The sequence below is a fragment of the Chiloscyllium plagiosum genome, chromosome 8 (assembly GCF_004010195.1).
Source record: "Chiloscyllium plagiosum isolate BGI_BamShark_2017 chromosome 8, ASM401019v2, whole genome shotgun sequence".
Taxonomy (NCBI): Eukaryota; Metazoa; Chordata; class Chondrichthyes; order Orectolobiformes; family Hemiscylliidae; genus Chiloscyllium; species Chiloscyllium plagiosum.
The window spans coordinates 90,228,834-90,242,841 of NC_057717.1; the positions used below are offsets into that span (position 1 = coordinate 90,228,834).

Below are 14,008 nucleotides of genomic sequence, written 5' to 3' on the forward strand. Positions count from 1 at the left end.
CACGTTAAGAGAGAAAGGTTAGTTAGAGACCTGGAACCTCCACAGACTTGACAAGTCACATTTCACAATCCCTTGGAAAAATGATGACAAGATTGATTAAAATGAGAACAGATGGAACAACCGGAATCACCTGAAAATGGGGCCTGAGCCATTACCTACTTTGAGAAAAGGATCCATTAATCGAGGTTACACAAGTGCTGACCCAGTATCCACATATCTGGGCAGAGGACTGCATCTCACTTTACACTCTGCACCAACTCTGGTCAAGCCTTTATTTTTGGATTTGGGATGAACTGAGAATCCAGGCCTGATGGTCACTTAACAATCAGTCAAAATGAAGGGTGGAGGAAAAGGGGGAGAGTGTTAAATGCTACGCCAACTATTGGCTAACCAGTTAAGGAGCTGATTTGTTTGATATAATGGTGGAATATGCTTTGACGTCACACCCTGTATGACTTTCTTTAAAAATCAATATTGCTGCTGTTTTTAATTCTCTGTTGTCTTTCTTCAGAGACATCAAGGATCATCCCATCCATAATTTCCACACTCTGACCTGTTTTTATTGTCATTCCAAAAAGTTAATAAAGCTCATTGTCTTGCATGGGATCTTGCTTTCTGTGTCCCTGTAACTATTTCACTCTTTAATCAAATTGATTATGTTACTGGCTGGCTTGCTGTCAACATAAATATCTTGTGGCGCAGTGGTAGTGTCACTGCCTCTTGGCCAGAAGGGCCAGATTCAGGTCCCACCTGAACCCCGTGGAGGTATGTCTGAATAGGTGGATTTGAAATAATTTATTTTCTTTTTAGGCCTAGCTACTATTGCAGATAACTGACTCAATACAAAAGTACTTCAAACTGAGTACATTCAGACAAAAGCTCAGCAGTGTTACCATTGAAGACTGCATGACGTCTAAGCATCCTATACTGGAAATGGGGGTTTATCCAAGCATCATGAGCCACTTCACAAGTGATGCAAATGGAGAGCTTTACAAGAGAGGGAGAGGCAAAGGATGGGCAAAATGAAATGTCTAATACACTAGATGGTGAGGAAGTGAAAGGACAATTTGAAACTTAATGGAGAGGAGAGGCTAATGGAAGGACTGGCATGAGCAACTGAAGGGGAGTCTCATTGGTGAGTTGAGGGGGATAGTAATGGGTTTGGAAGGTCTAATAGCTAATGAAGAATTTAATCAGTGATGAAGACAATGATTTAACAAGTGCAAGAATGAGAAGCCTGAAAGACAATGAAAATGGAAGACTTATCAGGAGAGAGGGTCGTAAGTATAGTAGGAGACACAGAACATTGTCAAAATTGAGACAGAAGAACGTAAATGATGATGGTGAAGAGAGTCTAACAGCACTGGAGGGCAGCAGGAGACAGCATAGAGAGTTCAACAGGAATGAAAGGAGAAGAGTGTGAGGGTGTTCAAGCATAAAGAAATGAAGAGCTTAAGTGGAACAGGAATGCACAATCAAAAAGGCGATGGAAAAGGATGTGTGGCACGTGACAGAGTTGACAGTCCACCGGGAGAGGGAAAGAAGAGTTATCCATGTGGATTTTTCTGATGTCTCTCAGGTCCCTAACTGGTTGCCTGGTTACTCTGAATTGCCTTGAGATTAGGCAGACAGTTACATTGGCCTGTGTTCTTTTACAATGATGGAAGGGCACACAAATAATTACACTGCACAGAGCTTGAAAGCGCAGGCATATAAAACAGAGACAGCACAGTAACACAATCTGTATTGCTCCACACAATCATGATGCATTGTACTGTGATAACTTGCAACACTGCAGAGAACATTTGTGTGCAAACAGATGGATTGTTCTACTCTGCAATCACGACTCATGAATATACAATAACGTACAGTAATTTAACACAGTTTCCACCGTGCGACTACAAAGAAAAGACAATAAAAACAGTAATACATATGGGCATATGATAATGAATAATTTTGCAAATGATTTTGCAATATTGAACTTCAAACCATTCTGCAGCATAGGCACTGAAGCTATTGATTATTGGTGATATCCCAATAAGCTGTGATGTACTTGACATTTTTATTATATCTGTCACCGTTCCAAATGTATTTTCTTCATATGAAATGCATTAAAATGTAGAATTCTGCTTTATAAACAGTACAAAAAGAAATAGAGGCAGGCGCTCTGATCAAAGAGATAGGAACATTAATGACAAATGAAACATTGTCTGACTGGACAACCAGTGAGCAGAGGTTGGTTTATGATACATGAGAAGCTTCTCTGTACCCTGCTCGGATTTAGTATTCTCAGCCATAGAAATCTCCTGAAGATACTTTCATCAGGATTTTTTTCAACTCCACAGCCTTTAATATCAGGCTGTGCAGAGCGAACCCAGAATAGAAGCAAATCTTTGCATTAACAAATGTCGATTACGTGTGTCAAAAGGTGAAACACTGACTACAAGGGGTCAAACCCGAATAATAATTACTTTAGGGAATGGGACTATCAGAACTCAATATCCTGCCATAAGGACAAGGGGTAAAGCTGTCTAAATTTAATGTACTATCTTCACAGAATGGGATTCAAAAATGTCCAAACTCAGTGAGGCTGGTTGTGTCCTCTGAGAACTTGGAGGATGGGATGGTGTCATGGTGGTCGTACAGGAAGTAGGAGATTGCCATAGATTGTGGGTCCCCCCACCCTCCAGAGGTGGATAGAGTCAATCTTTTGGCACCAGAACTGGTGCAGGTACGATGAACCAAATGGCCTCCTTCTGCATAACAATTCTTTGACCTTTAGATGCCCTCTTGATGGGCATGGAGACTGGTTCTCTGGAAATTTAGGGAGATGAAGAGAGAGGGAGCTCTCGAAGGCCCATGAAGAGTCCTTCCAACTTGAGAGAGCAGTAGTAGAAGGCAAGTGACCAAGATGGTGCTTCAACGTGTGGGCACATTGTCCATGGCCCTTAATAAAACAAACCGAAAAGTCAAGACGGTGTTGGGTGGTGGATATTGGGGAAAAGGGGATGAGGGGGGGATTGGCAGAGCAACCTTTAGCCATATCCCCCACCCAAACTGGCAGGGAAAACGTATAGGCCTGCCAGGAGCATTGACCAACACTAGCCCCACCCCCTGCTGCTGGGTACTCATGTCCAGAGAGAGAAGATCCATGAATCGTGCTCCAAACCTGCTTCGTACTGAGAGTAAACCTGGCTCCCCACCCGCCTTATGAGGAAATAAGTGTCCTGCCAGCACTTCACCTGCCAAAAGGTAATGCCAGAACAGAGATATGCTAATTGGCAGCAATATTTTAAAGCCCTGTCTATCTCTGTTCAGGATATGGCCCAAAAGCTGTACCCAATGATGGAATCCCTATAGTGTGGGAGCTGGCCATTTGGCCCATCAAGTCCACACTAACTCTCCAAAGAGCATCTCACCCAGACCCTTTCCTTCCCAACCCTATTCCTGTAACCCTGCATTTCCCATGGTCAATCCATCTAACCTGCACAACTTTGGACTGTGGGTGGAAACTGGAGCACCCAGGAGAAACCCATGCAGACACAGGGAGAACATGTAAAGTCCACACAGTCACCCAAGAGTGGAACTGAACCCAGGTCCCTGATACTGTGAGGCAGCAGTGCTAACCACTGAGCCACCATGCCACTCCATGTAGTAGACCAGCGCTAACAATGAGGTGTTTGAACATGGAGTTCAGGAACCCCACCTAGAAGTACTCCCCACTTGCCTAGAGAGCTGGAATAACACTCAAGAAGCCTGACACCATCCAGGTGCAGCAGCAGAATCCCATCCATCACCAAGGTTCAACTGGCAGCAACTTCAAACCCACAACTACAGCCATCTAGAAAGACAAGGGCAACAGATACATGGAAACACCATCACCTGCAAGTTCCCTTCTCAGCCACTCACCATCCTGACTTGGAAATATATTGCTGTAACTTCATTGTCACTAGGTCTAAATCCTAGAACTCTCTCTCTAACAACATTGTGGGTCAACCTACAGCACATGGACTACAGCAGTTCAAAAAAACAGCTCACCACCACCTTCTAAAGGGCAATTAGGGATAAGCAATAAATGCTGGCCCAGCCAGTGACACCCATATCTTATGAAAGAATAAACGAACAAAGCCTCAACAGCCCCACTGGGGCAAGCCAGGTGTTGTTGAGGCAGACTGAAGGCATCCTTGGAACTGAAGATGTATTTGAAAAGGTAAGTTGTAAGTAAAGGTTCAGGGGTACAAGAGAACAGCACATTCCAGATGGTCCCTCAAGGGTGCAGGATGGAGAGAAAGGCAGCCTTTTCTGTCTCTTGATCCCTCTTTGGGTCAAGAAACTTCTAGGTTCCTTAAATTCCATATGGAGATCACCTTCACACCTGGTACCTCCACAAGAGGCAGGGTGGTGTGATGTGGTGCAAGGGATGGAGGTGTAGTGTTCCAATGGATCATGAAAATCAGCCTCAGGGCCTTTAGATTCTTAAAATTGGCTCCTCTGTTTTTTGACTTTTTCTTCCCCTGAGGATATTGCCCAGAATACCGAGATTCAACAGACTCAATATGGGGACTCCACTCAGAGTGTCTAAATCTACTTGATTTGGAGCAGAAGGAACAGGAACATCAGAAGTAGAAGCAGGAGTAGGTCACTCGGTTGCATGAGCCCACTTTGCCATTCAACCAGATCACAGCTGATATTCCACCTCTGTCATTTTCCTACACTAACCCCATATCCCTTGATATTTTTAATATTTAATAAATCTCTCGATTTCTGTCCTAACTCACTCAGTGACTTTGCATTTGCAACCCTCTGGGGTAGCAAATTCCAAAGGCCCTCCATCATCTGTGTGAAAGAAATTCCTCCTCATCTTAGTCCTAAATTCCCTTATTCTGAAATTGTGTCCTTGGCTTCAACCTGAGACATCATCGTCCCTGCATTCACCCTGTACAGCCCTAGAAGAATTTAAATGTGCACGTTTTATATGATCAAAATCCTTCACACATTCTGGCCAATTTCTGTATAAGCTCATGGTGCTGCTACTGAAACTCATTGCGTTCTTCCTCTATTTCCAACAAAGAGGAGACATATTTCTTCTTCTGCCCATACTGAGCAGGGATAGTGGCAAGCAATTAGCAATTAAAACCCATTAAAGGAAAATGATCTGAAATCCATAATGTTCTATGACGGACAGGTCTTGTAGAGACGGGAATTGGATTATTCACCTCCAGGCTCTGAGCTGCTCTTGTGGACACAATATGCAAATGAAGTACAATATGGATAAATGTGATGTATCCAGTTTGTTAGCAAAAACAGGAAGGCAGCCTATTATTTGAATGTTGATACATAGGGAAAGGGACAGGTGCAGTGAGACCTGGGTGTCCTGTTGCACTAGTCACTGAAAGTAAGCATGCAGGTGCAGCAGGCGGTGAAGAAGGCAAATGATATGTTGACCTTCATAATGAGAAGATTCAAGTACAGGAGCAGAGGGATGTCTTGCTGCAATTGTAAGGGCCTTGTTAGGATTATACTCATTGGAGTTTAGAAGAAAAAGGGGTGGGGGGGGGCGGTTCTCATAGCTTTCTATACCATTCTCACAGGGTAGACAGGGTAAACACAGAAGCATGTTCCCAATGATTGAGGAGTCCAGAACCAGGGCTCACAGTCTAAGGATATTGGGTAGGCCTGAGATTTAGGACTGAGATTAGAAGGAATTTATTCACCTAGAGAGTGGTACACCTGTGGAATTCTCTGTCATAGGAAACTGCTGAAACCAAAACACTGAACCAAGGAAGTTCTTAGGACTAACATGGTTAAAGGATGTGGGGAAAAATCAGGGACAGGGGACTGAGTTGGATGATCAGTCATGATCATATTGAATGCTGAGCAGGCTCAAAGGGCCAAATCGTTTACTCCTGCTCCTATTTGGATGGCTACCCCAGTTCAATTTCTGGGTAACACCCAGGATGTTGATAGTGGAGGATTTGGTGATGATACCATTGAATACGAAGGGGTGAAGGTTAGATTTTCTCTTGTGTGGCACGAAGTTTACTTGCCACTTGTCAATGCATACCTGGATATTGTTCAGAACTTGTTGCATTTTGGGATGGACTGCTTTAGTATCTGAGAAATTGTGAATAGTGCTGAACATGGTGCAATCATCAGCGAACATCCCCATCTCTGACCTTATAACGGAGGGAAAGTCATTGATGAAGCAGCTGAAAATAGTTGGGTCTGGGACACTATCTTGAGAAACTACTACAGAGGTGACCTGGAGCTTAGATAACTGACCTCCAACAACCAAGCCAACTTCCTAGATGCTAGGTATGACCCCAAACTGTGGAGAGTTTCCCACTGATACCCATTGATTCCAGTGTTGCTAGGGCTCCTTGACACCACACTTAAACAAATGTGACCTTGATGTTAAAGGCAGTCACTGTCACATTAGCCCTGGAATTGGACCAAGGCTGTAATGTGGTCTGGAGTGAATGTCATTGAGTGGTTATTCCTGTATAAATGCTGCTGTTCTGTTTTTTGTGGACAGTCGACCAGGGTAATTTTCCACATTGTAGCTGTGCTGGAACAACTTGGCTAGGGGTGTGGCAAGTTCTGGAGCACACATTGTCAGTATTGTTCAGGAATATTGTCAGGGCTCAAAACCCTTGAAGTATCCAATGACTTCAGCTGTTTCTTAATATCACGTAGGAGTGAGCTCCTTTAGTTGAAGACTGGTATCTGTGATGCTGGGGACCACGATGAATCATCCACTTGGCATTTCTGGCTGAAGACTATTGTGAATGCTTCAGACTTATGTTTTGCACTGATGTGCTGGGATATTCCATCAGTGAAGATTAGATTACTTACAGTGTGGAAACAGGCCCTTCGGCCCAATAAGTCCACACCGAACCCACCCAGACCATTCCCCTACATTTACCCCTTCATCTAACACTACGGACAATTTAGAATGGCCAATTCACTTAACCTGCACATTTTTGGACTTTGGGAGGAAACCGGAGCACCCGGAGGAAACCCACGCAGACACAGGGAGAATGTGCAAACTCCACACAGTCAGTTGCCTGAGGCGGGAATTGAACCCAGGTCTCTGGCGCTGTGAGGCAGCAGTGCTAACCACTGTGCCACCGTGCCGCCCACGGAATGGGAATATTTGTGGATCCTTCTCCTCTCGTGAATTTTTAGTTGTCCACCATTATTCATGACTGGATGTGGCTGGACTGCAGAGCTAAAATCTGATCCATTGATTCTGGGATCACTTACCTCTGTCTATGACTTGCTGTGCATGCCATTTGACATACAAGTAGCCCTGTTTGGTAGGTTCACCATGTTGACACCTCATTTTTATGTATGGTGCTGCTCCTGGCATGCCCCCCCCCCCTTCACTCTCCATTGAACCAGGGTTGATCTCTTGTTTGAGTGTAATGGTTGAGTGGGGGATATGCCGGGCCATGAGATCGCAGATTGTGCTGGAGTACAATTCTTCTGCTGTTGATGGCCCACAGTGCCTCATGGCTGCCCAGCCTTGAGTTGCCAGATCTATTTGAAGTCCCATTTAGTGCGGTGGCAGTCCCACACAACGTGGTAGGGTCTATCCTTAAACTGAAGGTGTTTGTCTCCACAGGACTATGCGGTGGTCACTCCTACAGATAATGTCAATAGAGATGCATCTGCAGCAGGCAGATTGGTGTGGATGAAGTCAAGTATGTTTTTCCCTCTTGTTGATTCCCTCACCACTTGCCACAGACCCAGTCTGGTGATACTGAGTCACTCTTGGTGATGGATATTGAAATTCCCACCCAGAGTATATTTGATATGCCTCGTATTGTTTAATGTAGAGGAGAATTGATTCATCAGCCAGGGTGGGGAGAGCAGGGCTGTAGGTGCTAATCAGCAGGATGCTCCTTTGTTCATGTTTGGCCTGAAGCCACGAACTGTCAGGAGGACTGGAGCTAAAGTGTTGGACTCCCTGAGAATCTTTATCTTGACCATACATAACCAATGTACTGCCACCTCTGCTTAGATGTTGATGATGGTGTCTGGGACAAAATCTGGAAGGTACGATTCAGTGGATATGGTTACGTTAGGCTGTTGCTTGATTAGCCTGTAGGACAGCACTCCCAACTGTAGCAGAGTTGAGAGGACTGGGATTGCCATTGCCAGTTCTCCTGCTTAGGATGGTGCCAGATGATTGTCTGGTGTCTTTTTGATTGTTCTTTGGCAGATGGCTTGCTGGGCCATTTCAGAAGGCAGTTTGGAGACAACCACACTGCTATAGGTCAAGGCCAGACTAGGTAAAGACTACAGATTTTCTTCCCTAAAGGACATTAGTATGAGTTTTTAAAACAATTAATGATAGTTGTAACCTTCATGGAGACTAGCTCTTAGTTAAGATTTAATTTAAATTCTGCCATAGTGGTGAAATTTGTGTCAATGACTGTACAGTGTTCCCATGGGTCACTGGACTACAAATGCAGTGATGTTATCACAGCACACCACCTCCTCTATTAGAGAATCACTTTGATTTTTAAAAATATGTTTACAAAAATCCTCAAACTTTGTATTACCATATTTTTAATTATAACTTGTTTAAAAATTAAAAATCACACAACACCAGGTTATAGTCCAACAGGTTGAATTGGAAGCACACTAGCTTTCGGAGCGCCGCTCCTTCATCAGGTGGTTGTGGAGTGGTGTTCCGAAAGCTAGTGTGCTTCCAATTAAACCTGTTGGACTATAACCTGGTGTTGTGTAATTTTTAACTTTGTATACCCCAGTCCAACACCGGCATCTCCAAATCTTGTTTAAAATTGATTAATTCTCTAAACACTATGGGTGAATTTGAAATCATGTTCTATGGATAATAAACCTACATATCAATAATAATAACTACTAAACCACACAATATCTGATTCAGCAAAGGGTCAGCAACAGTGGTAAAAAATTCATAGCATGGAGTTGGATACAGTATAAATCTCCCTTTGCTCTTTTAAACTGCAAGTAAAGCTCTCTCTCCTGTTTTAAGCTGAACGTGAAGCCTCTTGTACACTGTCCCCCTCAAACACTCCAAGGATGGGACAGCATAGGGTTTGATATAGAGTAAAGCTCTCTTTATTCCCATCAAAAACCCCCAGGACAAACATAGCGTAGTGCTAGATGCAAAATAAAGCTCTCTCTATTCTTTCAAACTGAAAATAAAATCTCCCCTACACTTCCCCATAAAACAGTCCCAGGACAGGGACTGCATAGGGTCAGAGTACAGCTTGATCTACTTTTTTAAGCGGAAAGTAAGAGTCTCTTTACTCTTTTAAATGAAAGTAAAACTCCCTTGACATCCTTGGATGCTGCCTGACTGGCTGTGCGTTTCCAGCACCACTCTAATCTAGACTCTGATTTCCAGCATCTACAGTCCTCACTTTTGCCTACTATCCTTACCTGTCTGGCTTACATGTGACTTCAGACCTACAGACTCTTAAGGATGGGCAATAAATGCTGATCTAGCTAGGGATGCCCTCAACATGTGAATGAATAAAAGAACTGAAAATAAAGTTCTTGCTACACCAACCCTTTCAAAAACTCCCAGAATTGGGTTCATTCAGAGTAAAGCGCCTCTACTCTTTTAAAGTGAAAGTAAAGCTCCATCTACACTGTCTCCATAAAACCACTCCCAGGACAGGTGTACCATGAAGTTAGATTAGAGTAAAGCTCCCCAATTCTTTTAAACTGCAAGTAAAACTCCATCTATATTGTCCCCATCAAAGACCCCCAGGGCAGGTACAGCATGAGGTCAGATACTGAGTAAAGCCCACTCTGCTCTTTTAAGCTGAAACAAAAGCTTCCTCTACTCTTTTAAACTGAAAGTAAAGCTCCCATAAAGTGTTTCTATTAAACACCCCCAGCTTAGGGTCAGAACACAATTAGCCACAGAGTAAAGCTCTCTTTTGCATTGTCCTCATCAAACACTCCCAGGGCACAGTGTGAGTTAGCGATAGAGTGAGGCTCCCTTATTTTTCAGAAACAGTATGCATGAGCTTACATAACCTTGGTATAGCAGTCCCACTGAAAGCCTTGCTCACTCACACTGAATTACTTTGACGAGGAGTAAGGAATTAGACAGAAGAGACTGTTATCCCATCAGCTTGGACTGAACTTTGTCTCAGGCACCATGATTCTTACATTTCTTTGTATCGATGAAACTAGATGTCAGAGTTGTTATTAAAAACATTCTGGTCTTCCCTGCATGAATTCTGTATTGATGACGACTGTTATGTTGCTTCTGATGAAGTTGTTGGGCACCCATCTTAGTCTAGTCATGTGGTGTACACCCTAACACAGGCACTGAGACCAGGTCTTTGATGGACTGATGGCTGTCCAAGATGTGTCATTTGCTCCCACACAGAAATGAATGTGGCGAGTGTTAAACAGTCAAGAAAGAAGCTGATGTCATCTTTTGAGAAGGCAGGGGAATGCAGTGACCAAGCTAGCTCCCTCTTTTGTGCTTTTTAAATTACAGAGCAGAGCAAGATACAAAACAGACCACTTGCTGTCAACGTACACCAGCTACCATTGTTACTGTCATGTCATCATTGTCATTGCTCAGCTACTAAGCTACTACAGTATGTTATCACACTGCTGCTGGTGCATAATCTCACTATTAACACTGTTATAACTGATGTGGTATCAATCTGTTACTGGTGTGAGTAGTTGGTTAATGTAATAAGGTTACTAGTGTATTATCACACTATTATTGGTATGTTATATTATTATTGATGTGTTATCACTATTGTTCTCAAATTGTTACTGGGATCAGTGAATAGTTGTAAGTAATATGTAATCATATTACAAGTGTGTTATCACACTATAAGTATCATACAACTCCATTATTACTAGTTTGCAATCATACCGTTTCTATGCATTGTTGACTAGTTATGAGTAATATAACATATGACAGGCATGTTTTCACACTATTTCTGGTGCTTTATCAATGTTACTGCAAGTGGTAACAATATCATAAAATGAATGATGCATAGTCACTGTTACAATGTTTTATTAGGCAATTAATTATGTATTACAAAATATTTATTGCATTGCCAATCTGTCACAGGAGTGTTACCACCATCACTGGTGTGTTACGACTGTGCTATCACCCCGTTACTGTTGTATTACTATGGTTACTGGCATGTTAATCACAGTTACTGCTGCACTACTACAGATACTGCTGTGTTATCACACTGTTTCTTGGTGTAGCAGCCAGTTACAAGATGTATAATAACATTACTAGTGTGTGTTCACAGTATTACTGGGGTATCACACTATTGCTGGCATTATTATAGTTATTACTATATTGTGTATTGACTGTAGTATTGTCACTTTTTTGGGTAAGTTACTACACTATTACTGGTGAGTTATTGTGCTATTGATGTACAGCTATCACGGGATTATATACATTCTTTTTCACTAGTACTGGCATGTACTGCATTGACACTGATGCATTATCACATAATTACTGGCATGTTATACTGGTGTGTGATGAGACTTTTTCTGGAATGTTAGTTGTTTATCCCTGCTGTGTTATTGCTGTTACTGGTGTGTTATCACACTGTTCCTGGTGTGTTAATATTGTTGTTGGTGTGCAAGCACACTCTTCCTGGTGCGTTATCACACTGTTCCTGGTATGTTAATATTGTTGTTGGTGTGTTAGCATACTTTTCCTGTAATGTTATCACACTGTTCCTGGTGCGTTATCACACTGTTGCTGGCGTGTTATCACACTGTTGCTGGTGTATTCTCACACAGTTCCTGGTGTGTTATTGCTATTGCTGGTGCGTTATCACACTGTCCCTGGTGCATTATTACACTGTTGCTGGTGTATTATCACATTGTTCCTGGAGTGTTATTTCTGTTGCTGGTGTGTTATCACTGTTCCTGATGCATTATCCACACTGTTCTTGGTGTGTTATCACATGTACCTGGTGCGTTATCACACTGTACCTGGAGTGTTATTGCTGTTGCTGGTGTGTTATCACACTGTTCCTAGGGTGTTATCGCTGTTCCTGGTATGTTATAGCTGTTGCTGGTGTATTACCACACTGTTCCTAGGGTGTTATTGCTGTTGCTGGTGTGTTATCACACTCTTTCTGGAGTGTTATCACTGTTGCTGGTGTATTATCACACTGTTCCTGGCGTGTTATCACACTGTTGCTGGTGTGTTATCAGACTGTTGCTGGTGTGTTATTGCCATTGCTGGTGTGTTATCACACTGTTCCTGGTGTGTTATTGCTGTTGCTGGTGTATTATCACACTGTTGCTGGTGTGTTATTTCTGTTGTTGATGTGTCATCACACTGTTTCTGGTATGTTATTGCTGCTGCTGGTGTGTTATCACACTGTTCCTGGTGTGTTATTGCTGTTGCTGGTGTGTTATCACACGGTTCCTGTTGTATTATCACACTGTTTCTGGTGTGTTATTGCTGCTGCTGGCGTGTTATACACTGTTCCTGGGGTGTTATTGCTGTTGCTGGTGTGTTATCACACTGTTTCTGGTGTGTTATTGCTGTTGCTGGTGTGTTATCACACTGTTCCTAGTGTATTATCATACTGTTTCTGGTGTGTTATTGCTGCTGCTGGCGTGTTATTGCTGTTGCTGGTGTGTTATCACACTGTTCCTGTTGTATTATCACACTGTTCCTGGAGTGTTATTGCTGTTGCATTATCACACTGTTCCTGGTGCATTATCACAGTTTTCCTGGTGTGTTTTTGCAGTTCCTGGAGTGTTATTGCTGTTCATGGTGTGTCATCACACTGTTCCTGGTGTGTTATTGCTGATTGTAGTGCGTAATTGATGTTACAGGTGTGCATTCACACTGTTCCTGTGGTGTTCTTGCTGCTGCTAGTGTATTAGTACACTGTTGCTAGTGTGTTATTGCTGTTGCTGGTGTATTATCACACTGTTCCTGGCATGTTATCACACTGTTGCTGGTGTTTTATTGCTGTTGCTGGTGCGTTATCACACTGTTCCTGGTGTATGCTGTTGCTGGTGTGTTATCACACTGTTCTTGGTGTGTTATTGCTGTTGCTGGGGTATAATCACACTGTTCCTGGTGTGTTATTGCTGTTCCTGATGTATTATCACACTGTTCTTGGTGTGTTATGGCTGCTGCTGGTGTATAATCACACTGTTCCTGGTGTGTTATTGCTGTTGCTGGTGTATTATCATACTGTTCCTGGTGTGTTATTACTGTTCCTGGTGTATTATCACACTGTTCTTGAGGTGTTATTGTTGTTGCTGGTGTATTATCACACTGTTCTTAGTGTGCTATTGCTGTTGCTAGTGTATTATCACACTGTTTCTGAAGTGTTATTGCTGTTGCTGGTGTGTTATCACACTGTTCCAGGTGTGTTATCGATGTTGCTAGTGTATAATCATAGTGTTCCTGGTGTGTTATTGCTGTTGCTGGTGTGTTATCACATTGTTTCTGAAGTGTTATCGCTGTTGCTGGTGTGTTAACACACTGTTCCTGGTGTGTTATCGCTGTTGCTGGTGTGTTATTGCTGTTGCTGGTGTATTATCACACTGTTCCTGGCGTGTTATCACACTGTTGCTGGTGTTTTATTGCTGTTGCTGGTGCGTTATCACACTGTTCCTGGTGTATTATCACACTGTTCCTGGAGTGTTATTGCTGTTGCTGGTGTATTATCACACTGTTGCTAGTGTGCTATTGCTGTTGCTGGTGTGTTATCACAGTGTTGCTAGTGTGTTACCACACTGTCCCTGCGTGTTATCACACTGTTGCTAGTGTGCTATTGCTGTTGCTGGTTTATTATCACACTGTTCCTGGTGTCTTATCACACTGTTTCTGGTGTGTTAATGCTGTTGCTGGTGTGTTATCACACTGTTCTTGGTGTGTTATTGCTGTTGCTGGGGTATAATCACACTGTTCCTGGTGTATTATTGCTGTTCCTGATGTATTATCACACTGTTCTTGGTGTGTTATTGCTGTTGCTGG

At 42.9% G+C, this 14,008-nt stretch overlaps 1 protein-coding gene across 17 annotated transcripts in view; it reads right to left on the reverse strand.

The window, feature by feature from the left end:
• Window positions 1–14,008, reverse strand: part of LOC122552175 (adhesion G protein-coupled receptor L1-like) — a 588,240-nt gene that overhangs the window by 151,481 nt on the left and 422,751 nt on the right. The gene's annotated exons all lie outside the window — the stretch shown is intronic.